Source organism: Neofelis nebulosa, chromosome 13 (assembly GCF_028018385.1).
Source record: "Neofelis nebulosa isolate mNeoNeb1 chromosome 13, mNeoNeb1.pri, whole genome shotgun sequence".
NCBI lineage: Eukaryota > Metazoa > Chordata > Mammalia > Carnivora > Felidae > Neofelis > Neofelis nebulosa.
The window spans coordinates 43,602,340-43,626,165 of record NC_080794.1 but is presented as its reverse complement, the minus strand read 5'-3'; the positions used below and the strand labels follow the sequence as shown (position 1 = coordinate 43,626,165).

Here is a 23,826-nt window from a genome sequence, read left to right as displayed (position 1 = left end):
GGAAGCCCACTCTGCCCACTCCAGCCTTGGACTCAGCCTAGAGAGGCGAGATCTCTGACGTAGCATATGGGAGGGAGTTCACAAGAACTGAATTCACCCTATTCTGTGTGGTCCAGAGATGAGCACTGGGTCCTGGGAGGAGGCGTCCTTCCACATAAGATGGAGCTTCTTAGGTGAAGGGAGCCGCTGAGAGTCAAGGAGCAGCCTGCCCCTGGAGGTGTGCAAGCCCACACCCGAAGGTGCTCTGTGGGGATGCTGCGGGGGTGGCATCCGTGGGACAAGTTATCAGACGAGGTGGCTGCCAAGCTCCCTGAAGTCTTGAGGATGCGAGGCCCCAAGAATACCAGGTACAGTAGTGTCTGGAGCCCTTGTCAGGGGAGGCGAAGGAGGCACTGGCCCGGCTGCCTCTGGGGAGCCGGCTAGGAGGGCAGCCAGCCACCAGGCAGACAGCTTCGAGAATCCTGGGGCCCTCAAGGATTCGAAACCCCGAAGCGGCTCTGCTCCTTCTGCCTAAAGGGAACGCCCTGCAGCTGAAGGACACATGTCAAACTGATGCCGTCAGCCCAGGCTGAGGTGAAAGGATCAGAAAGCTGTCCTCCTGCAGAAGATAAATCAATGCTGAACTCACAGCTTCGAGGAAGCTCCTTTCTCAGCCACGGCCCCATCACCCAACACCAGGCAAGAAATCACACCTGAGATGTCCTCTATTTTTCCAGGATGGGATGCACGAAGGGGTCCCGGAGCTCAGGAGGACTGAGCAATTCAGGTAGGGAGGTGGAAGGCCAAGGAGTCCCCCGACGTGCTCACCGCCAGCCACAGAGGCCACCCTCCAGGGTCCCAGAAAGTCAGGGACACGAGGGCTGTGAGCCAGGGAGGCAGAGTGACTCATCTGTGGTCACGCGGTGGGCTTGCCTGCATGGGAGCCCAACTCGGCCTCGAGCCCTCCCCGGGGCCGCGGGCTGCCTCTCCCCACCAACAGCGGTGAGAATTCATACCAGCAAGGTGCCCTGAAAATATAGAGTGCTTCTCCATATGTAAATACCAGTGAGCCCCACGGCCCTTGAAGAGAAAACATTAACCCAAGACAGCGGGATAAGTAGGCAGTGCAGACAGCAGGGGTGAACCTGGCCTCCTGAGCCAGAGGAAGTATGCCCTAAACCGGTCTTGCCCAGCCTTCCTAGAAGAGGCAGTGGCAGGGGCAGTGGGCACTTTCACCCTTCACCCAGTCCCTAGCTTTCTGGGGACAACGAATCCCCAAATCCTGGTACACCTCACAGAGGCACGCACAGAGGGCAAGACCAAATGGTGTCATCAGTGAGGTCAGCCAGCACAGGAGGCCGTCCCCTGGGGCCACCCCAGCCCCTGTACCGGGTCTTATGTCCTGTTGGCGACCTTGGGCGGGTCCCCTGCCCTCCCTTGGTCTTGGTTTCCTCACCCGTACAATGTCAAGCTGGATTGGAAGCAGGTGTCAGAAGCCCAGATGCCCCCACGGCTAGGGTGGTTGACACCAAGGAGTTGGAATGGAAGGGTCTGCGGACAGCAGGTGGGGAAAGACAATGCAGCGGTCCTGTTCCACTCAGGGCCCAGGGTTATTTTAGACCCTTGGATGAAGGCCTTGTTTGTTACACGGCTCTCGGGAGTCCGAACTGACTTAAGGATCTGAATAAAGCCGTGGACCATTGCTCCAGAAAAATACGCGCACTTGCAAAAAATACGTGCACCTTGCAGAGGTGTGCACACGGGTTCAGGGGTGCCTGGCCCCCGCGGGTGGAGTTCAAGGCTCTTCCTGCCCTAACAGCCGGTGTGTCTCTGAGGCCCATCTCTAGGGACATGGCAGAGGTCCCACGCCTCTGCCAAGCTGGCCTTGCTTTTGGGACTGCCCAGCCATAGATTCGTGGTCTGGTAACAATAAAAGAAAAGGAGGCCAGTGAAAGTGACAGAGGACTGCAGGCTTAAGGGGCAGAACTCAGGTGGACGGGCCAAGAAAGCAGGCTGGGGATGGGGGCCGGATCCCGTCCACGTGGAAGCTGCCCTCGACTCCCCCACTTCCCCACTGTGCACGGCCCCTCTGGGAAGGCAGTTCTGCAGCAGGGAAACCAACCAGGGGACCGAGCCATTGACACCAGAGTGGGAGGTGACCGTGCAGCCTGGCATTTCCCAAGACTGGCACTGGTAGCTTCGACACCTATTGTGCATAAAAAAGGGAGGTGGGAAGAGGGTCCTACAGTTTGGGAACCTGCTGAATGAGGCCAAAAGGGGGGACAGGGTCCCAGGAGAGGGAGGCTGTGCCCTGCTGTCCTTCCTTTTATGGATTGGGGGTCCTGAGAGCCCACACGGGGGAATGTTGATGTGGTCCCAGCTCATGATTTTCAGGTGGGGAAACTGAGGCCCAGAGGGGTCTGCTACCGGCTGAGGTCCCACAGTCAGTTACCATGATTGACAAGGCCCAGTCTCTCCTGCTCTCCTCTTCACACGGCAAGAAACCTGGAGGGAGGTGGCATCACCACTAGCTTCCACTTGCAGGGGAGGAGAGAGAGGTTTTCGGGTTGGAACCCAGACGTAAGTCTCCATCTTAGTAAGTCTCCACACCCTGGCCCCGGCGAGGGGACCAGGCCTTCCTGCTACGTTGAATTAAAATGTACTCAATTAAATGCCAGCAATGACCTGCCAGCCCTTCCTGCTACACAGGGGAGACTGCGGATGGTGGCAGGAGGCTGAGGGTCAGGAAGTCTGGGACCCAGGTCCAGCTGTGATTGGTCCTGAGGTACCGGGTGGCATCGAGCCATCCATCTGACTGGAGTCTCCTCGTCTGTAAGTTGGAGGCCACACGACACTCATAGTTATGCCGGGCGTGGTGGGAGCCATGGTTATGACAATGACTGAGGCTACTGTTTCTTTGTTTTTTTTTTTTTTAATTTTTAAGAAATGTTTATTTTTGAGAGAGAGAGAAAGAGACAGCGTGTGAGCAGGGGAGGGGCAGAGAGAGAGGGAGACACAGAACACGAAGCAGGCTCCAGGCTCTGAGCTGTCAGCACAGCTGATGCGGGGCTCAAACTCTGGGACAGCGAGATCATGACCTGAGCCGAAGTCGGATGCTTAACAGACTGAGTCACACAGGTGCCCCGAGGCTACTGTTTCTTGAGCACTTACTATGTGTCAGGTGCACTCCATCTTCTCAGCCTATGGGGAAGGCAGTATGTTACTTTTATACTATCGAGAAGCCTGTTTTGCCGACATGAAGACCAAAGTTGGAAAAGTTAAACATAACCTGCCCACAGTCATGGGTGCCATATAGGGTGGAGCTGAAAAACGAATGCAGGCAGTCTGAGGAGAGCCGAAAACAAATTAGTTGCTCAAGAAATACTGGCTATTACGACGTTTCTGGTAGACTTTGGGAAGTTTTTTTGTTTGTTTCATGTTTATTTTTGAGAAAGAGAGAGAAAGAGACAGAGAGTGAGCAGGGGAGGGGCAGAGAGAGAGAGAGAGAGAGAGAGAGAGAGAGGCACAGAATCGGAAGCAGGCTCTAGGCTCTGAGCTGTCAGCACAGAGCCCGATGCAGGGTTCGAACTCACGAGCTGCGAGATCATGACCTGAGTGGAAGTCGGATGCTTAACTGACTGAGCCACCCGGGCACCCCTGGGAAATTTTTATAAAGATGTAAACAACAGCAGGAGCACCAAAACATGACGGCAATAGAAAATGCCACCGCTCCCTACCCAGACGACTCAGCCTCCCTGATGTAGGGGAGCCAGCTTGCTGTGTGACCTGAGGCCAGTCCCTTCACCTCTCTGGGCTTTGGGTCTCCTCACCTGCCAAATAAGAAGGTTGGACGGAGACCCTCGAAAAGCCCTCCCCACTTGAAAACGCCAAGGAAGGGTTTCAGGACCCTTCCCAGAGGTCTCTCTGCCCTATCTGTCCCTCAGCCAGAGGGCTGGCTGGTCACAGCTATGTGCCAGCTTTCCCGGCCTTTGGCCAAGGTCCACCCGGGAGCAGGATGGGGGTTTAGGTAAGTGCCTGTGGACAGGGTGAGGTCGGGGCACGTGGCATTTCCTCCCCTGTCCTGAGCCTGCCGGCTCTTCCTCATGTGCTCTCACCAGGGCCCGATGCAGGTGACTCCCAGGGTGGAGGGAGAGGGCTCCTTCCCTGCTTCCCCATCTGCAGAGGAAGTGTTAGCAGGAACAAGGCAGCAGGCCATTAGCCCTCAAAGGACAAAAGTCGGCACTAGGAGAGCTGGGGGGGTGGGGGTGGGGGACAGACGGAGGGAGCCACTCATCTTCTTGGACTAAATAGGCTTGGGCAGAGGAGAAACTTTGCATCCTCCCTAGAGGCTTTCTATTTTATTTCCCTCAAATCTACGCTACAACCAGCCTACGGTTACCTTTTAAGAAACACGCTGCCGGGTTGGAATGCTAATGCCCATCCCCTTCCAGCTGTGTAGGATCTGGGAGTCCCGTGGAAAAGCCCCTTCCTTATTCCTTACCCCAAGAGCTCTCAGAAACGGACCCTGTCCTCCCCAGGCTCATCTGGGCTCTTCCCAATGAAAGATGGAACAGCATTTATTGATGAGCTCCGAAGCATGGCTCACGGGGCTGTGCCCGGCCAACAGTAGATGCTCAAATGTTTAATGAGCTAATGGGCTGGACAGACAGGGTTCCAGGCCTGGCTGTGTCACTAATTCACTGCTGCCCTTGGATACGGCCAATTCTTTCTTTCCACAGTTGAGTTTCCTGGGCTAGAAAAGGAATGGTCAGACTAGGTGACCCATATGGCCACTCAGGTCTCTACTATGTGCTCAGGGGTGCAAAACACAGAGCCAGGGAGCTTCCAGAACGGCAGGAGGGTTTCAAATACCTCTCCCTGCTGCTTCAGAGCAAAGTGGAGGACAGGATGGGACTGCTGGGTGGGAACCTCCCGGGTAGGGGTTCTGAAGGCATCATAGCCACCCCCACCCCCAACTCCCCCCAAGCACCAACCTCTGTGGGTGGACGAATGAAGTTGTGGGTAATGCGAATGGGGGAAGGGCAGGAGAAAGGATAGGGAGTGGGTGCAGTTTCCATTTAAACCAGACATACACACACACACAAAATTTTTTTTTTTTGCAAGAGCCTTTGAAAGTACAAAGAGATTGTACTCTAACACCGCTCCCCCCACCCGTCAGAAGAGCTTTGCCATTTTCTGGCAAAGCAATAATCTGCATTGAATTGGATCCTCCAAGAGATCAAGAATCTGGGATAGGGGAGGAAGAGAGAAAGCCCCCATGTCTGAGAGCCCTAGGAGAGGCAGGCCTGAGGCCTCAGCAGCAACTCTGGCCATCAGAGGTAGCAGCATATATGTATGTAGGCATGGAGACCCATGTGTGCGTGTGTGCGTGTATGTTGGGGGGTAATGGTCAGACTAGGTGACCCATATGGCCCCCCCAACTGGGGGGCGGGTAATGCCAACTGGGGAGCAGGCTTTGGGACAAGTGAAACCCCCCCTAGCCCCTATCTTTGGGATCGACTTCTCTGGAGGGTTCATGAGCCGTGTACAATTCCACACCTGTCCTGAAGTCTCCAGGGACAAAGATCACAAAGCCAGACCACAAGACCCAGGCACTCTGCCACTACCAGCCATTGAGGCCCCTGGCTGGTCCCTGCCCCTCTGCAGAATTCTGTTTCCCCATCTATAGAGTGAAGGGTTGGAGCCAGATGATCCTTCAGGGCCATGCCTGCTCGGATACTCCGTGGTGCTGAGATTCTGCAGAAGAGCATAACTAACACCTACCATCACCCAGGCCCCCACCCTGGAGAACTGGAAAAGGAGTCCCCAGTCCCCAGCTGCCTGTCTAAGGCTGGGGCTAGGGCAGAGGGGAGTCCCCACACCGTCTGTCCTCAACAGCCTGCCACGGCTGAAACCTTCAAGTGGTTACAATTACAGCCAGGCTAACAGGATTAGGGGAGCATTGAAATCTAAGAAATCTAATTAGCTCAGACACCCCGGCCTCCCCAGCATGATCCTGCAGTAACCCCAGCAGCTGGGTCTGACAGGCGGGACCCAGGGCCCTCCCAGGCTACAGTCATTACCTGTACAGGTGTGCCAGGCTGGGCCAGGCTTCCTGGGGAGGCGCCAGCTCAGCTTGCCTGGCTGCTCCCTGCTCTGCACCCCACCAGCCGCAGCCTCGTCCTGGGGCGGCAGGCACACGAGCCCCAGAGAACCAGGCACGGGGGCGTGGGCAGCAGGCGGGCCGTATCAGGGGGTAGAAGGAACCCAAGAGCCCCCACAGGGCGGCCACCCCACACAGCCTGGGGACTGACTCAGCCAGAGGAGGGGCAGGCTGAGTCAACGTCTGTATCTATAGAAACCATCACAGCCCAGGGAAGAGCCTTGGGCCGCCCAGGGACCTGGGGCCTGGAAACATCTCTGCTTCCTGCTCTAGGGCCAGGGATGGGGTTGAAGCCCCACGCACAGACACGTGGGCCCCAGCAGAAGTGGCAGCGTTTGGGGTTCAGAGCAAGCTCCGGCTGCTAAGACACGATGCCAAAGGAAAGGAGCCCAGCCGCTGGGGGCACGGGCTGCGTCCGCCAAAAGGGGGGGGCGGTAGGGGTGGGGGTGGACACAGGTAGGCCCATCCGTGACCCTGCCTATATATGGCTTATCCTCCTTAACTTCAGCTCCCTAGGCCCCACTCTGTGGCGGTCACACTGACTTCTGCGCCCGTGTCCCTGCCTGGTGGGTGGGCTGGGAAGGTGGCAAGCCGTGTAGGCATCTCTGAGGCCCGGGGCTGAGTCCCAGCTTAGCTACAGGTCGCTTTACCTCTCCACAACTCGGTTTTTGTCTCTGTTAAGTGGCGGTAATTCCAAATAGAAGCTAGCTTCCACTGTTGTTGTTGGAGTTCAGTAAATTTGGAGAGTGCTTCTAAATCCACCAAGTGCCATACACAAAGGCGAGGGGCTGTGGTTATTGCTGTCATGCGCCCTGTGGCAGGCAGCCAGCTGGTAGCGGTTAATTATTTATTTGGACTGATCTTCCTGGCCTTACTGGCTACAAGCTCCTAAGGAGCAGGAACCGTCTTACACATTTCTGGGCCCCCCACAGGTCACAATCCTCACACTGTGGGACCCTGAAGACATGTCTGTGGCACCAGCCTGGGCCCCTGCCCCGACCCCAATCCCCAGCGCCATCAGTATGGTCCTGAATCTGTGATCTTCCAGGAAGGAATGAGTCTGTGGTCCGGAGGACCCCCAGCACCTCAAGCCCAAAGTGAAGGTCAGGAGGGGTTGCTTTCCAGAAAGCGTGCCATGTAGCAGAGCACATTAACATAGCTGTCCACTGAGGGCAGCAGCTGTCCAGAGGTGGTAAGCGCCCTGTCACAGGGGGCATGCATGCAAGCCGAGACTGGATAATAAGCTCCCAGGGAAGTAGGCCTGGGGAAGCGGCTTCTAGAAAATGCTTCCAGCACCTCCAATGCAACACCTTTGTGTCCCATTCTGCACCCAGAGCCTGCCAGGACTTCAGAAGACACATGCCAAGGGCTCTAATGCTCACATCTGTCTCATCCTCATAGCAACCCAGGGGGATCAGAGCGCTCCTGCCTTTGAACCCATTTTACAGATTAGAAGACTGAGTGCCAGCAGTGAAGCTACTGGCCCAAAGCAGCCAGCCTCTGGACACCTCTTCCCCCCATCTCCTCAGGCACTGGGAAGACCGCACCAAGGGTCTTCTAGGGTCTCTCTCCAGAGCCTGTGCCTGGGACTGGCTTTCTCAGCCTCTCTTCATCCTCCCTGAGGACAAGACCCAACCTCAGAATCACCCCTAGAGTTTACAGCCCAGGCAGGCTCTGCCTCCCCCCACAGCCAGGGGCTCCAGGGACAAAGAACTTCCCTCTCAGAGGGCGTGGACAGAGGCCACCGTGTCCTGCTGAGAGGTCAGAGCAAGCCACCAGGCAAGGCTGCAGCAGGGTCCAGGGTAATTACTGCAGCCCGGCCTTTGTTGTCCACACAAAACCCAAGGAACCTCATAAAGATGAGGCGGTGATAGGAGCCCGGCAAAAGCCCTCGGGAGCAAAGTTATGAATGAAAACGTAGGGGACCCAGTCACAACCCGGCAGGCCCTGCTTCCTGGTTCCGTGACAGAGTGCCCAGAGAAACTTCCGGAAATTAACTTGTTGATGCCCAAATTTCTTACAGCAATGCCTCACCCCGAGGCGAGGGTCACGGCTGCGTGTTGGACACTGGCCAAGGCCTGAGAATTCAGTATCCATGGCTTTACACATGGGTACTCTTGTGACACAACTCCCAGGACACAGTAGGCCTCAGAGTGCCTTCCTTCCTTATCTACCCCCCCATCTCTGTCAATCAGGGAAAAAGTAAATGTGCAGCTCTGCTCGGTGGGAGCCTTCCCTCTGCAACTTTTTCCAGGATGAGTCACTGGTGGACACCTGTCCTATGTGAGGGCACATCTCTGGGGGCCAGGTATGGAGATAATGTGTAACTGTTGCTAGGGGAGTGTGTGTGTGTGTGTGTGTGTGTGTGTGTGAGGAACTGTGGTCCTGTGGCCAAACCCCACAGTCTCTGGACCTTTCTTCACTTTGTTCCTGGCTGTGAAAGGAACAAGGATCCTCCTCCCTTCTTTCCTTGGGAGGAAAAAGGGACATATTGTCCCCACAAAGAAGCCAGGAATCCTTCTCTGCAAAGACGGGGCTAGTTATCAAAGCTTCCCAGAAGTCCAGCAATTTCTTACCCCCGACTCTTCTCTGTGAGCCATGCCCTGAGTGCCTCCAAACCCCAACCCAAAACCCGTTTAAAAAACTCCTGAAAACTCCCTGCTTCTGCACCACCCCCCCAGCCCCCGCCCCAGCTACAGCGCCTGCCACCAATTCTCGAAAGTCTAAAGTTTTGAGATTTACATGTGAACACAGCATTTCATAACCTCGTGACTTGGGACAAGGAGATGCTTCTGTCCTTTTGGGAGAAAGAAACAAAACCCAACCGAAATCATAAAACTTAGAGGAAAACACCATCTCCCTCCAGATGCATTCCCTTGGCCCCAAAGTCACACGTGCTCTGTGGCAGATAGGGCTTTCAATGTGTCTTTTGTTTGATGCTGGTGTTTCAACATCCTCAACTCGACGACAGAAAGGTCAGTGCAAGGCATGGGGCATTCACAAACCACACCACAAGGGCCAGGCAGAGGGGAAGCAAGGGGCCAGGAATTCGTACTCCCACCCCGCTCCCCCCCCCACCACACTCCCACCCTGGATCCCCTCAAAAAGCAGCCAGGACAGAGAAAGCTAGGGGCGGCCCCCTGTTCTAAACTTCCCTGATAGCTTACAAACAACTTTTAAACTCACGGGACCGTACCAACGCCAGGGAAGTCAAGTCCGAATTCAACGCCAGCCAAGCTGCTCATTCTCCAACCACAGCGCCTGCCTCTTTATCTCTACCTTCAAAAAAACAATAATAAGCAAACGCAGGCACCTCTGGGAACAGCCTCTGGCCTCCTGCCCTGCCCTGTGTAACCAGCCTGTCCTCACACCCACGAGAGAGGAGGAGACAGCCCTAGTTAACCCTCTGGTCTACCAGGCCCTGTTCCCAGGTTGCAGCAGGAAGACAAACTGTTGCTCAAGAAAAGCCTCCAGAAAACCCTTGGCACCCGGAGGCAGATCCCTGCAGCTTCTGCCCAGCGCCAAGCCAGGGGCTTCCACAGGCGGCTTCTCACTGCCCTCTTAAATCTGCGGGGTTGGGCTCCACTCTCCCATGCCCTGGGCTGTCCACCCAGGGGGCTCCAAACGGCCATGGCAGAGCAGGGAGGAGGAAAAGGCTGGCCGAGCAGTGCCCTCACCCTGCCAGCCCAGCCGCCAGCTTCTTGGAGGACCTCTGAGAGAACATTTGTTTGGCCTGCCAAGTTAAATCTCCCTCCCTCATGTCAAGGCATTGGAAAAGCAGTCAGGGGAGAGGAGAAGGGGGAGAGCTGGGAAGGAGCAGCGGGAGGGAGGGAGGGAGGCAGGCAGGCAGGCAGCTCTCAGAGCCCCAGTTACTCAGGCGCTGCCCAAGGAAGCTTGCGGCTCCCAGGCAGGAGGGGGGACACCCAAGCAGGGGCCGGGCCACCAGCCCCCCAGGATCAGGCACCGGGTGCTAGTCGCTCTGTGCCCCAGCCTCCGGAGAGGCCCTCGCTCTGTGCCCGGCTAGAGAGGCGAGGTGGGAAGGGAAGGCAGAGGAGGAAAAAGTTTGTGGCAGGTAAAGGGGTAAGCGCTGAGCAGCCCCGCCGTCGGGTTGTCCCCCAGGGAGGGATGGGGTGTGTGGGGGGGGGCCGGGACCGCTGCCCCGGCGCACTCCCGCCAGCCCGCCCTCCTGCCCGGGTTGTTTACATTCCTGGAGTGTCTTTTAAACCCGGGGCTGAGGCCGACTCCCGGCCTTCTCCGGCGGCTCCGGGGCAGTCTCCCGTGAAAATCTGCTGGCGCACAATGGCCGGGAAGGCGGCCGCCCCTCGCCCGCGCCCCCGCTGCTCCGGGGCGGGAGCCTGCCCTCCGCACCGCGCCCTCTCCCCGCCCGCCTGGCTTCCTGGACAGATGTCCCCGGCGAGGGGGCGACGCGCGCCCGCTGCCCGCGCCCCAGACGCTGAGGCCGCGCTCCCCACTGTTTTCTCCCCAGCCCAGACGCCAGGAATGTGAAACAAGCTTCCAGAGCCCGCCCCCCACCCCAGCTCCAGCCCCGGCCCGGCCCCCCAACCTCCGCCCCGGCCGGCCTCCCACTCCCCCGGGGCCGCTGCCGCCGCCGGAGACGGAGAGGAAGAAAGAACACGGAGAAATTACTTTCGTATTTGCAGCGCGCGCGCACATACACGCACATCTTCCCTCTGGGTTCCCCTCCTGGCTGGGGCAGCCCCGTCCAGGCCGTGGCCTTAACGCCCCTCCGGCTTCTAAAGACCTACGGGAAGCCCCTACACACACACACACCCCTTGGCGTTCCCCGCCGGTACCGTGCGCCGCGTCTCCCCGGGCAATTCACACACAAACAACTTAACCGCGCCTCCACCTCCCATTTACAAAAGTGTGTGTTTTCCCTGGAAATTCAGATGCACAACTTAACATCACCACCCCTTGCCACCCCGAAATCCAGCGCCGTCTCCGGCGGCTCTCGTACACACGGGCGCACAACTTCGCGTCTCCCCAAAAGAGACGTGCGAGACCGAGGTGGTCCTATCCCGGTCCTTCCCTCCCTGACCGAATCCCGGTCCTGCCTGGGTGTACAGAACGAGGGCTGGAGGCGCACCGACAGGAGGCGGGCACAGGGTCCGCGCGCGCACAACCTTACTCACGCCCCGCACACCAGAGGAGCCCCGGCCGCCGCGCGCAGCCCAAGCCGGCTCCGCGCAGCCGGGCGTTCGCCGGTCGCCTGGGCCTCGGCCCCGGGCCGCCAAGGGGAGCGCGGCGGAGCCTGGCCGCCGGCCGCTCGCCCGGCTTGCCTGGTCCCGGCGGACCCTTAAAGGGAAAAAACCCCAACACCCAGCGCCCCACGCTCGCACCCCAAGAGTCCACCGGGAGCGGGAGGAAGGCCCGGGGCCAGCGGGCGCCCTGTTCTGGCCCCAAACTTACCAGGCGCTGCGAGCGCCGCTGCCGCCGCTGGAGGACGCGCCGCTGCCGCCGCGGCCGCTGCCGGGCAGGCCCGGCTCCGGCCGGGAAGAGCGCTGCGAGGGCGCCGAGAACGGCTCCGCTTCGGCTCCTGCTCCGCGCCGACGGAGGCTGGGGTCACCGCGCTGCGCCGGCGCTGCTCGCTCGCTCGGCCGCCGGGTCGCTGCTCGCCCGCCCGCCGCCCGGTCGCCTCCTCTCCCGGGCGCCCGCCGCCGCTCGCTTTTTTAATGTCCACAGACAGTGAAAAGGAACTCGGCGTTAGGGGGTGAGTAAGTGAATCAACTCGCCCGGAGCCGAGCAAGTTGAAGTGTCAGATTACATTGGCTATTCTATTTCCAAAGGGCCCCGCGCCGCCGGCCGCTGGCAAAAGCAGGCGCGGAACTACGGACGGAACGGAGCGCCGCGCCGCGCCGCGCCGCCGCCGCCGCCGCCGCCGCCGCCGCCGCCAGCGCTCGACTCCGCTCGGCTCGCGCTCTCTGCGCTCTCGCCGCTCACTCTCCTTCTTTCCTTTTCGCCTCTTTCTCTCCCTCGCCGTTCCTGTCCCTTCTTTTGCTCTTTCTTCCCCGCTGCTCGGTCCCGGCCCTCTCCAAGCTTTCACCTTCTGTGGGTCGGAAGGGCTTCGCACGTCCTCCCCCCCACCCCACCCCCCACCACCCGGTCACTCACCTTCCTCCTCTCTCCCCCTTCCTCCACTTCTCCCTGCCCGCCCCCCACCTCCCCGCTCCTGCAAGTTTAGAGTAGGAGAGAAATGCTGAAGCTAGTACGGGACCACATTGAGGAGAGGGCAAAAGTCACCGGCACACCGGAGTGCCCCCCCTTCGCTCGCAAGCCCCGAGCTAGAGTGCACTTGGGGCCGCGAACGCTGTCAGGTACCCGATTTGGGGGCGAGCGAGTAACCAGCAAGATCGCCAAAGCCTTCCCCCTGGAGGAGGCTTTGGTGTTGTTCCCAAAGCCGGGGGACTGGCTGGTGGGGCTAGCAGAGGAAATCCCCACCACACGCCACCACCGAGGGCGATGTTGTGCGGGAGGCTGGAGCGCTGTGTCCCCGACGGCTGGGAAGGACCAGTGCACACGGGCTGCCCCCGTCACCCTGAGGTGTCCAGAGACCCGTGGATTCCTCGAGGCCCGTCGGGGGCTCCCCTCGGCCCAAAGCACTTGGGCAGGGTGGGGGCGGCGGGACCCAGGTCCAGTCCCCAGCCAGTCCCCGGCTGGGCGCTGCCCCAGGAGCCGCAGAGAGCGATGGCACTCACAAGGCGCAGTTGAGTGCACCCACTCGAGGGGTTCCCCTTGCGGACTCACCCCCGAGAGCATTTAAGTGCGCACCCACTTTGGCTCTGGTCCATTGCCACCCACACGGAAACTCCTACGCAAACAGCACACACATCCGCGCCTACACTCAGCTTTACAAACACGCTTCCACATGCGCGCACACACAAACACGCACTCACGTACACTTTCCCTCACAAATGTACTCGTATACACGGCCATACCAAGCACATTTACACAGACACACAACCGCAAACACACATACAGCGCTGTGCAACCCCTAATACACTAATAAACAGGAAACATTCCCCTGGGCATTAAATCCTCACGTTCACGTACATATACAAACACATACCCTACGCCCCCTCCCTTTCACACCCAGAAGCCGCCCCCCGCTCGTGATTTGCTGCACCCTCAGTCCCAAATCATAATCGGCGCCCGCACAGCACGGGTTGGACACACACACTCGCGCGCACGCAAGCCTCTCCTCCCTGCACAGGCGGGGGAGGCTTCGGTTCCGCGCCGGTTTCGGATTCCAGGTGTGGCTTGTACTCCGCGCTCCGTGTTTTGCAGTCCGCCGCGGTGTCGGAGGCGAGGCGAGGAAGGGAGCTGGAATAACAAAGGCAAGTTGGGGAGAGCGCAAGGGGGCGCAGCCCCGGCCGGGCCGCGGGGGGAGCCCTGCAAGGCCTGGGTTTTGCAGGCTGCGAGGGTCTCGGGCGCCAGGAGCCGGAGGTGGGGAGGGAGTGGGGGGGGGGGGCGAGTGGGGGTCGAGGGGCGGGGCCGCGGCGTGACGTCAGAGAACAATGACACCGCCGGGGGCGGGCACCCGGAGGCAGCCCGGGCGGGGGTCTCCCCGGAGGACAGAGACTAGCGGAAGACGTCCTGGACCCGCTAGGGCCATTGCCTGATTGACGAGGCCCGCTTGGGAGCGCGGACGTGCGACGCAGACTCAAAGATCGTCCAGGCCTCCTGGGCAGTGATCAGCGCCGACCCTGGGCCAGTGCAAGGAGCGGGCCAGAGTACCCTCCCCCCACCCTATTTAAAAACATCCTTCAGTGGGCATCTCTGACCTCGGCTTGAACTCCTTCAGGACCAGCTAGATCACTCCTTCTACCACCGAGGGAAAGGAGGCAAAATGCATTCACCAGCCCTGAATTCATTCTCAAGGCTTAGCTACTCTGACAGCCAGGGAACTCAGCTTGGATTCCTGAGGGCTCAGAGGATGGAAGCTCAGGTCCACAGGGGCATGGGAGGGGATGCTGGGAACTTGCTTGATTTTCCCAGGGGAAATTCTGCCTCCGAATGCCATTAGGTGCAAGGGAGGGCACTCCTTTCTGGGCCTCAGTCTTTCGACCTGCCACACGGACTATTATGCTGCTGTTCCCTGCTCAGGTGGCAGCTGAGCACCCTTGGGGAAGGTGGGTGGTATGAAAGCCTTCCAGACCTCTCAGGACACCAGGGAAGCATGGTCCCAGAACATTCCTGTGGGAGTACATTCCTGAGCCCCTCCCCCTCAGCCTCTGGGTGGCCCAGGTTCAGGACATGGGGGTAGCCTTAGAAACCCCTGGAGGCCTGACCCAGGGCTGGAAGGTGTAATTCAGCTTGCTGAGTGGTGGCTGGAGCCACAGCTGCTCCCCCTGGGAAAGCTAAAGCATTGCAGCAGGCAGAAAGCTACCCGCCCCCACCCCAGCTCCAAAACCTCGGGATAGAGTTTCTGGGTTTTGGGGCCTAGAGGGCAGGAATCCAGCCTCAGCCAAGAACTAGACCGGTTCAAGATGGGTCAGGATGCTGTCCTCCCGACATTTCTGTCCAAATTCCTCAGTGAGTGACCTGGGCTCACCACCTCCGGGAAATGGAGAATGGAGGCAGCCTTGCGGGGTGACCACTCATGTTCAAAACCTCCTGTCCAGAAGACCCCCCCGCCCCCCGCCACCATCTCCTTTACATCTGAAAACTAGCACGCTACTGCAGAGAGCAGCCCAGCACACAAAGCAGGCTCAACACTTTGTAGCATGGAGCTAAGGGTAATTTCAGCTCTTCCTGGCTGGGCAGGCATGACACTTGACGGCAGTAAGTCTGAGAAATCTCCCCTGGGCCCTGGGTCTGCCTCGGCCTCCTGGGGATGCTAGGCCCAGTCTTTGGGACTCAGGCCCTTGCTGTCTCTATTCATCTTTCAGGGAGATAACAAGGCAGGTTGGATCCTTGTTGGGTCTGGCAAGAAGCTGTGACTTATTTAGTGCCTACTGTGTGCTGGGTTCTGTGGTGAGGGCCTCTTAGCATTGGCTTACTGAATCTCACACTTCCTTGAATTCGAGGCTATTCCCATTCTCCCCTTCAGAGAAAATTGCCCTGTAACTTGCCCACGGTCATTCAGGATTCAAACTCAGGCTCTTGTTAACAAAGTTTCCTGCTGACCTCTCGGCCCAGCTCTGTATCCTCATCCATAGACTCTCTGTGTGGTCGTGGGCAAGTTGCTAGCCCTCTCTGGGCTTCTGTAAACCAAGGATAAGGTCTCATGGCGATGGTCAGGCCTCTTCGGAGACGATGTGCCTCCACCTTCCTGGCCCTGGCTTCTGTGGGCCTAGAGATCTGGGGGTGAAGCAGAGAGGAAAGTGCTTTCTCTTCCCAGCCACTGAGAGCTGGAAGACAGATCCCACTCTGCCAATGCAGGGCCCAGAAATTATGTGGCTTCAGAGGCAGCTTAGTGCCCATCAGGAGGGTGTGGGCTGCATGAGGCCAGCCTGTGGGCACCAATGCAGGGTCCTGCCCACACCCATCTTCAGAGTAGACTTAGGTTTTGTTAATTGCCTTACCTTCCGGGAACCATCAGCAGGAAAGAAGGCCGTTGCTTAGGCCTGGGCCTAGGGAGTGGGGAGCCAGGAGGTCCAGGGGGCCATGAGGAAGGCAGTGGTAAGAGGCTTTAGGTCCTGGGGAGAGCAGAGGACCTGTATAGGGTACAGTGAGTATGGCCTCCTGGGCCAGGGGCCCTCGCTGGGCTGGGGGAGTGAAGGACTGACACACAGGGGGCTAACTTCCCACCTCTTCAGGAATGCCTTCTCTGTCTCCACAGTTCACCCTTCACTCCCCAAAAGGGAGCCCAGGGACCAAAAGGGCAAGAGAAGTGTCACATTTGTTGAGTCCTTACTGTTTGCCAGGCATTTTGGAAATATTGCCTCATCCTATTCTCTCCACAAGCCAGAAGGCATAATTTCCCACCGAGGACAGAGGCTCAGAGAGGTTAAGTGACCTGCTTAAGGTCTCACAGTTATCCAGTGAATGGGACTGGACCTCAGGGTTGAGAATGGGGACTTGCCTCCATTCATCACCGGGCAATGGTGCAGACAAGGTGACCTTCTGAGTACTCTGGGGTGGAGTAAGGACTCCTACTCACCTGCCAGGGAATGACTGGGTCCCCTCCCATGGTAGTGGGGTAACGGGGAATAGAGTTAGTCTTCACACCTTGGTGGATCCGGGAGGCATTTTGTCCCTGCCCAGCTGTGAGGCAGCTATGTTTCTACAGGCGGGTGGTCGGGTGCAGCAGAGAGTGGATGTGCCCTTCAGCACATCAGATCCCCCTGGGCTGCCTCCTCCCAGTATTCCAGTCCGATGGCCCACTCCCCTCCTTACCTGGAGGCAGCAGCTGCCCAGCATCCTGGCCGTGGCTCTCCCAGGCCCTTCCACCAGGAATGCTGTCTTCTCAGTTCCCGCCATGGGGCAGAGGTCCATGGTTCCAGACCCAGCTCAGCCAGCAACGCCTTCTTCTGATGGGAGGCCCTGGGGAGTCAACTGAGAGCCTGCTTTGGAAGCTGGGCCACCTTCACTCCCAGCCCACCACTGCCCGACTCGTGTATCTTGAGCACATCACAGACTCTGTGCTTCTGCTTCCATAGCTGTCAAGCAAAGGAGTATGGGACACAGGGGATGTCCCATGGCACTTCTCCCTCTGATTGAGCCTTTGACCCTTGGAGAAAGCCACAGTACACTTTAGGGTTTGAGGGGGTGGCCCTGCTCGGGGGAGTGCTCTCAGAGGGTCTCCTCCAGCCAGATAGGGAAAGGAAAACACACACACACACAGGGAACGGTCCTGTCTAGGACTGTAAATAGTTGTAACGACATTGACACTTTGCTTCATGAGGTACATCTTAATCTTCTGAGCCTCACAATGGCCCCTTTTCCAGGGACTAAACCGAGCCCCGAAAGGGGGTGGTAGCTTGCCCGTGGCTACACAGCTGGGAAGTGTCAGAGCTGGGACAAGAACCAGGTGTCCTGATCCAGTGCTCTCTTCTCTCCTCTGGTGCTGCCAGAGAGCCATCTGGGAGCTCGGAGGTCCAGCACCGCCAGGGGTCTGGAACGAGCGACCAGAGGAGGATCAAGCTTCCTACCGCTATCCCGAGGGATGCTCCTGCACCCTGAGGGAAGGGTCCCTCCTCTCTGGCACTGGAGGGGGTGGGAGAAGATCTCAGACCTCAACATCTCCCTCCTCTCCTGGATAGCAGTCTTGGAGCCTCAAGTCCCACGCCCCCTTGCACTGACCCACGCGTGTAGCCATGCTGGGTGTCTTCCAGACTCGCCAGCATTCTATACATACTCTTACCTCCTCGCGCTCTTCCTGCTCCTAGTACACACCGCTATCAACCTTCAAGGCCACATCTACAGCCACATGCTCAGAGGCCTGCCCTGATAACTCTAGCAGACGTGCTGTCTACCTGGCCTCAGTCCCCATGCCTCCAGCATCATCATTATCATCAGTGATTACTTAGTAAGCTCTTACTGTGTGCCAGGCACTGAGTATCTCATGCACACGAACTCCTTCCGTCTTCCCGTGAGCTGATTTTTATTAGTGGTAGTAGCTTCTCCATTCTACACATTAGGAAACTGAGGCACAAGATGTTGTATTTGCCCAGCACGACGCCTCGCTAGGCAGGGAAATTATTTTGATGTGCACCCATCCCCTCCCTACCCCCGTCCAACCCCTGGCTGAAGCTTCAGGCCATAGCATGGCTCACTGCTCTATCCCATCACCCAGCATAGTGTCTGAGTGACTGACAGGCGGTCAAGTGCAGTGGGAGAGGCAAGGGGCACATAAGGATGAACCAGACCCAGCGCTCCAGGAGTTCACAGGCTATCAGGAAGGACTGCCTACGTCAAATACCACTCTGAAAGTCTGGAGGAAGGAGAAGAGTTGGCGTTGAGCAGGGTCTGGAAGGCAGCCTCTGCTGGGGTAATAGACCAGAGTGGGGCATGGACCTACCCAAGGTCACACAGCAAGTGTGAGGCAGCAGCAGGGTGGGGCCGCGGGCTCCCAGTATGATGTGCCTTCGTGCACCTCATAGCCAGCCGTGGGGTCCCTGAGTCTGTGCTGTTTTTCAAGGACACATGGTCCCAGACGCCTCCATGATGCTGAGCTGTTCAGTGAGTGGCTCCAGTCCTTCTCTCCCCTCTATTAAATTTTTTTTTTTTTAAAGAAGAAGAAAGAAAGAAATCCAGGCATTGTTCCTGACTGCAGCTGGTGCCAACTAGAATCCCGCCGAACAGAGTGGAGCCGAGAGCCTGGCCGCCAGGGGCCTGGCTGCTGACACAGGGCCTTTCTATTTTGCTTTCCCCTGGGGGCCCAGGCTGACGTTTCGTCCCCTCCATGGGCACCCTCTCCACCTGCCTCCCTGGCCCCAGCTCTGAGTCTCCCGCTGCCCTCACCCTCTTTGCGAAAATCCGATGCCTCTTGGGAGGGCTGTGGGGCACTGCCACCCCCTGTTTTCCTTCCTCATCCATCCCCAACCCCGAGTGAGCTGGGCCCCCCCCTCCTCGCTCCCCTACTCTACCAAGGGGGCGGGGGCGGCTTCGGACGCCTGTCTAGGAGAGTGGCAGATATCCTTTCTCTATGGAATCATTTGGAACACTGGTTTGATTTCAGAATATGCCGGGATTTTCCACCCCACCCCCACCTGACTTGGCAAGTGGCGGTCCAAGCTCACTCGTTAAGGCAATTTGCAGCACTGAGGGTTTGGGGGTTGGGAGGGGGTGGGATGAGGTGCGGTGGCAATAAACCGCTCTGCAGACAGAAAAATGCCTTTTAAAGTTACTGGTTTGCCTGCTGCCTCTGCTCCAGGAGACTTGGTCGTAGGAGGAAGAGGTTCCCCCAACTCTCCCTGGCTGTCTTCACGTCAGCCTCCCCTCCCTGCCCCTTTAGAAACTTGAGTTCCGTTTTGCAACACCCCCCACTCCTGCTCCCCAAAGAGCTGGTCTGATCCAGATTACCGAAGCATCAGCCCAAAGAGAGCAGTAGCCTGGCCACTCTCCAGGGTCCACTGGGAGCCCTTGGGCTTGGCCTGGCCATCAAAGCCAGCTTCCTGACCATTCCCTTTCCTCCTATGGGTACAACACTTTAGAGTTTGTAAAGAGCGCTTTATGTGTTACCTGAGTGCCGCAGCAACCTCAAGAGGCAGGCAGAGACTGCACAAGCCACTTTGCAGAGAAAAAAAAAACGAGGGTTCAGGAGGCCCAGTGGTTTGGCCAAAGTCCTACAAGAAGGGGCAGAATCAGAATGTGAACCCCAGTCTTGCATGTCGCTAAGCATGAGTAGTAATGGTCTCAGAGGACGGCATATTCCCAGTTCTCCAAATGCTGCCACAGGAAGGGATCTCAGACACACTGGTTCATTCAACGAACATTTATTGAATACCTACGGCATGCCAGGCACAAAACTAGGCCCCGGGATCCCACAGTGAACAAAACAGATGCGGTCTATGCTGTCACAGAGCTTATATTCTGTTGGAGGAGAGACCCCAAACAAACTGTGCAGTAAAGATGTCCCCGTCCCCACCAGCCCAGCGTGTAGGCTGTGGAAGGAGCCCCGGCGACACGCTTCTGGTCCCAGTGTTGCCCCTCGCTCCCTGCGTGATGTCAGACAAGGCTTCCTACCTATGAAATCGACATGTGGCACTTCACACATTTCCTCTGGTTCCTGCCCTACTCCCAGCCTCTGAGTCAATTGGTTAATGATTTCCTAGCATGAATAATTACTCGGATTAATTTTTTCTCAGACCTGACTTTTCATAGGCTCTCGGGGCCAGAGAGGGGCTTCTGAGGTCATCTAAGCCAGAGCCCCTCGGTGCCATTCGTCTCAGGAGGTGACAATCTCTGCTTGCATCCTTCTGGGGATGGGGAGCTCGCTCCCGTGCGTGGCAGACAACTGCTCAGTGGTGTGCTGGGTGAGTGTTTAACATCTGGCTCTCCGTAATGGGGAACACCTGATGGATGGCATTTGCCGACTTCCATGGTGTAAATACTTACACCGTGGCCAGTTTTCAAGATGCAGACTTCACATCAAGCAGCTCGGAGAGTGCCTGAAAATTTAGCGATCGGCTCCGACGCATCGCTGCCCTGCCCCACAGAGAAGCCCGGTCCAGCTTTACGTGTTGGAAAGTTCTTCCTGGTGTGGAGCAAAGCATCTAGTTATCAGGAACTCTAGCCTGAAAGTCCTGAGCTACTTCTCTGGGGTGTCCTAGGACAAGGGGGACCCTTGGCCCCATGAAACCCTTCAGGGAATAGGAGGAATTGACTTCTGTCTCCCTGTGAGACGGGGAGTTCCTAGGCCAAGTGGGGTCAGGGCATGCTGACCCTTTCTCTCTGCCTTTCCTCCCTCCCTTCCGCGAATACTCATTGGGCCTCTGTGACACACGAGGCACCACGGTAGGTACTGCGGGAACGGCCACCCATGTCTTCGTGCACACTGGCCCCTCCAGCCGGAAAGTCTTCCCACTCGGCCTGTCCATCTTGGAGGCCGTGCTCAGATGTCACCCGCTCTCAAAAGCCTGCCCTGCCCTCCGCCCCTTCCCTTCCCGAGGCAGGCAGGCGCCCGCCCTCCCCGAGCCTTTATCGGTCCCTGTTTGGCACTTACCACTTTCTACCTTGGATTACAGCTATTTGTGTACTCGGCTTATCTCGCTGCCAGACTGAGAGGCAGCGGGCTTGCTGAAAGAGCGTGGACTTTGGAGCCCTCGCGACCCGGCCCTGAATCCCAACCTGGCCACTTACGGCTGTGAGCCCTAGGGAATCTCGTACTACCTATCGGAGCCTCAGTTTCCTTATCTGCAAAGTGGGGCTGGTGATGACTACTTCCAAGGTGGTTTGACCATTACATGAGATTAGAAATGCAACTCCCCTTTCCTGTTCCTATCTGGGACTCCCATCCTCTGGGGGACGGAGATTGTGTCCAGTGCCTCTTTGTGTCCTGGTTGTCACAGTGTAAATATTAACAACAATGGTAAACATATAGCGATCACTGTGTGCAGGGTGTTGTTCTAAGAATTTACATGTGCTACCTCATTTCATTCTCACCACGGCCGTGTGGCATTAGAACTACTCTTCCCAGTGATAGATGAGCAATCCGAAGCACAGAAAGGTTAGGTACCAAGCCCAAGGTCACCCAGTGAGTGGAGAGCTGAGAGTTGAATGTAGGAAAGTCAGTTCCGGGGCCTAAGCTGGGGAGCACTATGTGAAATGGCCATGGTAGAAGGGCTTGGAGGGGCTTATGGAGCTGTGTGTGCATGTGTATGTGTGTGTGTGTGTGTGTGTGTGTGTGTGCCCACCATGCACCCCAGCCCATGGGCATTCTTGCCCTGTCCTGTGGGGTGAGGGTGGGTGTGGACAGAGAAGCTCCCAGTCTGTCGTCTAGGACCTTTCAGCAGGTAAAGCAGTTAGGGCCAAAGAGAGGAATGTCTCCAGGTCCCTAGAGGCCAGGGATCGAGAGAGGCCACCCATGGACAGGCAATCGGGCAATCAGAGAAGGCTTCATAGAAGAAGTGGCATTTGCAGTGGGCCTTAACAGATGAAGGTTTGGGTGGGTGTGGACAGCAAGGCAGAACACAGGAGCAAAAGCGCAGAGGTGGAAGAGGTGTATTAGGGATTCACTTAGGGGTCAGGCTAGATGTTCTCCTGCATTTGGGTAGATGCGTAGAGTCGATAAGGTGAATACAGGGAAGCGTGTGTTAGTGGTCCAGCCCGTGATGCTGGAAGAGTTGAGGGAGCTGTTTCAGGGGCTCTGAAAGCCAGTGTAGACCCTGAAGAGCTGAGAACCAGGTGGGCTGCCCTTGGGGTCAGATTAGCATTTTGCTTCGTTACAAGCTATTCTGAGTCTTCAAAGTCCTAGGTTTCTGAATCCAGCTATGCCTCTTGGGGACGTCTCAGAGCCCATAGTTTCCCCATCTGCGGAATGGGCATGAAGAGTGGACCTTTGGAGCCAGTTGGAGGAAACAGGGCTGGGGGTAGGACCATGCCTGACGCTCCTGGGGTAGGAAGTGGTGGGAGGGACTTGGGGTGGGGGGTGGCTGGGAAGCCGGAAGGGGATGGGGGAGGAGCTCCACGTGCCCAGCCAGTGAGTGCCAAGTTGGCTCAGGTTGTGCCTCGTGACTCTTCCAACGGCACAAGCTCCATTTTCCCGGCATCGCCAAAGGCTGCCCAGCTCTGCTGGCTCCGGGCCAATCTCCCTTGTAGGCTTCTGCAAGGACAGTGCCTGGCAGGCTGTGGGCTGACCCCGTTCCTCCGGCCGGCCCGGTTCAGTCCCACTATGCCCCTCCAGGTAGCACCAGTGAATCCTTTAAGAGCGTTCATTGTGTGCCAGGAGCTGTTTTCAATGCCTCCATTATATTAACTAATTTAATCCTCACAACTGCGCTGTGAGTACACTCATTTCAAATGAGGAAACTGAGGCACGGGATGGTTGAGCCAGGCGGTCCCACTGCGGCTCCGTGGGAGGAGAGGAGACGCCTAAGGAGCGGAGAGAGCCTGGGGAGCCTGGCAGCAGAGACTGCGAGACAGAAGTCTGGACCCCTTCTGGCTGTTTCCCTGTGGGGGGACCCTCACACTTTCCTTTCTGCTCATTTCAAAGTTCACGAGCAGCTCCTCTCTGTCCACACAGGTGCCTGTCCGTAGGTCCACACACTGGACCCCATAGTCACCCAGACTCACACAGACACTCCCGCATGAGTGTCACCATCGTCAAGGCACAGACACAGACGTGTGCAGGCATTGTGCCTACCCGGCTGCACACACACACACACACACACACACACACACACACACACACACGGCATGAGTGGCCCTTGGGCCTCAAGGATACACATACACACTCAGGCACCCAGTGGCCACACTGCCTGACAGACACACATGTGAGTGTCCCTCACACGCTCGTAGATCTCCCACCACCCCCGCACACACATGCGAGGTACATACACTCCTGTGTCCCCAAAATGACCTGGCGGGATCTGTGAACTCACGCTGCAGCCCCCTGGCCCCCAGGCTCTGCGGGTGGCCCTCTGGCCCAGGCATCTTCATTCTTGTCCGTTCAAGCCCACGGCTCCAGAATGTGTGTGCTGGGCAGGTCCCGCCCAAATCATTGCCCTGCTCTGCCTCCTTCTATAGGAACTGGGCCTCAGGGGTGTGCTAGGGGCTTGGGGGTGGACGGTTACCCTCCCCCCAACCCCAAGGGCTATAGAGGGAGCAGCAGGAAGAGGAGATAAATTAATCCTGGCCTCCCCTCCCCCGGGTTCTCTGTGATGCTAATTCTCTCTGCCTTTGATCCAGCCCAGGCCCCTAACTGGAGCAGGAGCAGGCGTTGGGCCTGTGCTGAGATTAGGGCTGCCCTGAGTGAGGCCCCCAGGCGTAGCCCCCCAGGCAGTGGGTTGGGATTTCTCTCCTAGGGAGGGGTCTTGGGGACCAGAGCTCTGGTTACTGACCCCGGCCTTTACAACACACTCTCCTTTGCGAGAACTTTCTCATCCTTTCTCCTCTCCCAGGGGCCCTGTGCTTCCCATTTTACACAGGAGCAGAAGTGAGGCCTAGGGATGGAAGGACTCCAGAAGCTTCAGGCCAGTGAGTGCTGAGTCCAGACCTGGAGCAGAGCTCTCTCCCAGCCTCCCATCTCACCCTGTTTCCACTGAGGGTTTTTGTTTGTT

General features: G+C 57.8%; 1 protein-coding gene and 1 long non-coding RNA gene across 6 annotated transcripts in view; one reads left to right on the top strand and one right to left on the bottom strand.

Annotated features, from left to right (window-relative positions):
- Positions 1-11,891, bottom strand: part of ZMIZ1 (zinc finger MIZ-type containing 1) — a 233,843-nt gene extending 221,952 nt beyond the window's left edge. For 3 of the 5 annotated variants that reach the window (XM_058696812.1, XM_058696813.1, XM_058696814.1), the window contains exon 1: positions 11,573-11,888. The gene's annotated coding sequence lies outside the window, so the exon portion shown is untranslated. Of the gene's footprint in view, positions 1-11,572 lie in introns of all 5 variants that reach the window. The other 2 variants (XM_058696816.1, XM_058696815.1) reach the window with 2 other exon arrangements.
- A 1,781-nt stretch (positions 11,892-13,672) lies between these two features.
- Positions 13,673-21,152, top strand: LOC131492894 (uncharacterized). The gene is made up of 2 exons (XR_009252335.1): positions 13,673-20,082; positions 20,794-21,152. It is a non-coding gene; the product is annotated as an uncharacterized LOC131492894 (long non-coding RNA).
- Positions 21,153-23,826: the final 2,674 nt, after the last annotated feature.